Below are 3,720 nucleotides of genomic sequence, written 5' to 3' on the forward strand. Positions count from 1 at the left end.
ATTAGAGGGCACACAATGCCAACCTGTCCTGTCACTGGTACCATTAACCTTGATCACCTGGTCATGTTGGTGTCTGCAGGTTTCACCACCATAAAGACACTACTTTTTTCTCTTTGTAACTAGCATTTTGTGGGGAGATATTCCCAGATTATGCCAACGTCTTGTTCCTCATCAACCCTCCACCAGCCACCCTTAGCCTCCTGAATCAACCACTATTTGTCATGGTGGCCAAATAGTGATTTTCTAGTTCCATCAATCTTTCTACATTTATCAGTTGGCATTCTACTATAAAGAAAAAACAGGATTCTCTCCTGTTCCAACTATCTATTGCTGTGTATCAAAATATTCTCAAACTTAGTAGTTTAAAACAATAATCATTGATCTAGTTCAGGAATCTGCATCTGGGCAAGGTGATGTATCAACCAGTGCAGTCGACTGGGTCTGGAGGATCTACTTCCAAGGTGGCTCACTCACGTGGCTGACAAGTTGGTGCTGACTTTTGGCTAGGACCTCAGTTGGTCAGCCTGAACCACTACATAAAGCCTCTCCATGTGGCTGCTTGATTTCCACTGTAGCATTGTGACTGAGATTCAACAGCAAGCATCCCAAGAGAGTAAGGTGAAAGTGCTTGGCCTTTTTCTGATACAACCTCAGAAGTCACAGGGCTTCACTTTCATTGTACTCTCGTTTAAAGAAGTTACAAGTATCCACCCAGGTTCAAGGGGAGGGGACATAGCATTTACCACTCAGTGGGAAAGTTGTTAACATCACATTGTAAGAATGGCATGTAGGATAGAATATATTGTGGTGGGCTTCTTTGTAAAATACAGTCTGCCCCATTCCCCATTTGTTTATTCATTCGTTTATATCAATATGGACTCGTGGATTCCAATTTTATATAATCGGTTGTAATCCATTACTATCATTATTTATTTTGATGCTCAAACTGTCGCACATTTGACTATTGGGAGCCTCTTCCAAGGTGGTAGCTGTATTCTTTTGACATGTTGCCATTATTTTTTGCGCATTTTCTTTGGTGGAGGGTGGTACATATAAACCATGATCTGGGTACTTGGTGTGCTCATTGCTAACAGGCTGTCATTGCCTCTAGGTCCTCTTATAGATAGAGCTAGTCTGTAAGAGGGCCTAGAATAAACACACACACACACATACACACACACACACGTAGATAAATACATTTCCCCATCTGTCTGAGTATAAATGTTAAAAAAGCATGGGTTCATATCAAAACCTCCAATTTCAACTCAGAATCTTGGGGTTCAGTCTGGTCTTGCTCCTTTCCATGATTTTTCTATATTCTCCAACAGTAAGAAACCTGGTGTTTATTATCTTCAATATAATCCTCACTTATTTGCTCAATTAATATAACCAGTCTCGCAAATACACTAGCTTCTCTCCTCCACCTACCACCCCTGCACCCTGCCACCAGCACTCTGCATTCTCAGATATCAGCAGGCATGTTGCCAATGTGCTTCAATGTGGCATCCTATACTGCTTCAACAACCCATATCTTTGGGCACTAACAGGCACACCTCCAGTGCATCTCTGTGCAGCTCCCCTCTTCTCCCCCTTACCATCCCATGCCCTTGGGTGCCACTGGGGATAATACTGACATCCCTCCATACAGCACCTCCTGTATCCCTCCCTAGCACTATATCCTCAGGCACCAGCAGGCATACCACTGATGGGTCTCCACGTGGCAGCTCTCTTCACTGCCACTGACTCCTCCAAGCTTGGAGGGGAAGATGGAAAGGGAAAGTAAGCAACTGTGTTTTAACATGATTGAAACTGGCCAATACGTGGTCCAGAGTCCTCTGTCTTTGAACATCCACACTAGCTCCTTTTTAGTCATTTAAAAATGCAAACTTGATCTTGCTGTTCTGTTTCTTAAAACCCTTGGATGATTTCCCGGCCCTAAGGCTAAAATCCAAAAACTCTAATATGACCTACAAGACCCTACATAATTTGACCAACCGCCTATTTTTTCCAGTATAATCTCTGTTTTATTTCTCTGGGTTCAGTCAGTTTCCCAGAGCAGAGTCTTCCAATCTCCAACTTGGAGTGTGTAAACTTTGGCTGCCAGTATTTTGGGGGAACTTAGCCAAGGAAAGGGCCCGGAGGTCTCAATGATCAGAATGCAGACTTTAACTTAATCCCTATTTTCAGAATGTCATCTCGTGCTTGGTTTAAGTGTCTCATCCTTTACTCAGATGGAGGAAGGGATCTGGGAACTAGCTGCTCCTTATAAATATGTTCAATCAGTCATCCTGATTCCAACTGCATACTCCCATTTTCAGAGATACCTGGTACATTTAATTCTTGAGACTTTTGGGGTTTGCAGTACAAATAGCTTCCTTAGGTTTCAGCTTTCTCTAGTCTGCTAAATCAGTTACTACTCGTTTATCCATTTTCTAGTTTCCACATTTTGTTCGAGGTAGGTGGGGGGAGGGTGTTGTCTTGCCTGTTGTAGCCTCTCTTCCCATTTCCTTTGTCCTCATGGTGTTTGGCCTTTTAATTCCTTTACTGTCTTTTTTGTGGGGGTCTCAGGAAGGAGCTAAGTGCATGTGTTCAGTTCACCAAAGTTAACTGGAAGTGGAGTTGTCTTAAATAGCAAACACACTGGTTCCTTTTAAAGCAGATTCCATGAACACAAATTGGATTTCATAGAATCATGAAATATTGTATTATAATTAGAAACATTCAGCCCAGTGGTTCTTTTTTTTTAATAGACTTGATTTTTTAGAGCAGTTTTAGGTTTACAACAAAATTGAGAGGAAGATACACACATGCATAGCCTCCCCCATTACCAACATCCTCCACCATAGTATTAGTACATTTGTTACAATTGATGAATGTACATTGGTTGACACATCACCACGCAGAGTCCATAGTTGACCTTAGGGTTCACTTTTGGTGTTGTGCGTTCTATGGGTTTGGTCAAATGTATGATGACATGTATCCGTTATTATAATAACAATCAGAGTATTTTCACTGCCCTAAAAGTCCTCTGTGCTCTGCGTTCATCTGTCCCCACCCCCACCTCCGGAGATCACTGATCTTTTTACTGTCTCCATAGTTTTTCCTTGTCCAGAATGTCATATAGTTGGAATCATACAGTATGTAGTCTTTTCAATTGGCTTCTTTCACTTAGTAATATGCAGTAAGCTTCCTCCATGTCTTTTCATGGCTAGACAGCTCACTTATTTTTATTTATTTTTTAAAAACATTTTAAAAAATATTTATTTATTTATTTGGCTGCGTTGGGTCTTAGTTGTGGCTCACGGGATCTTCGTTGCCATGTGCGGGATCTTCATTGCGGCGTGTGGGATCTTCATTGAGACATTCAGGATCTTTAGTTGCAGCATGCGGGATCTTTAGTTGCAACATGCGAACTCTTAGTTGCAGCACGTGGGATCTATTTCCCTAACCAGGGATCGAACCTGGGCCCCCTGCATTGGGAGTGCAGAGTCTTAGCCACTGGACCACAAGGGAAGTCCCAGCTCATTTATTCTTAGTGTTGAATAATATCCCATTGTATGGATGTACCACTCCTTGTCTTTTTACCACCAGGTACCTCTTTTATTATATATTCACCTTCCCTCACCAAATACCCATATTTGAAAAGAGTTAGACTTCCAAAACTCAGTTTGAGAAACTATGGTCTAGTCAGAGCCCTCATTTTACAGATGAGACTGAGCC

General features: G+C 41.9%; 1 non-coding gene across 1 annotated transcript; it reads right to left on the reverse strand.

The window, feature by feature from the left end:
• Positions 1-3,440: 3,440 nt before the first annotated feature.
• On the reverse strand, positions 3,441-3,513 carry TRNAG-CCC. The gene has a single exon. It is a non-coding gene; the product is annotated as a tRNA-Gly (tRNA).
• Between the last annotated feature and the right edge of the window lie 207 nt (positions 3,514-3,720).

The sequence above is a fragment of the Monodon monoceros genome, unplaced genomic scaffold (genome assembly GCF_005190385.1).
Source record: "Monodon monoceros isolate NGI ecotype Baffin Bay Population unplaced genomic scaffold, NGI_Narwhal_1 Super_Scaffold_22, whole genome shotgun sequence".
Taxonomy (NCBI): Eukaryota; Metazoa; Chordata; class Mammalia; order Artiodactyla; family Monodontidae; genus Monodon; species Monodon monoceros.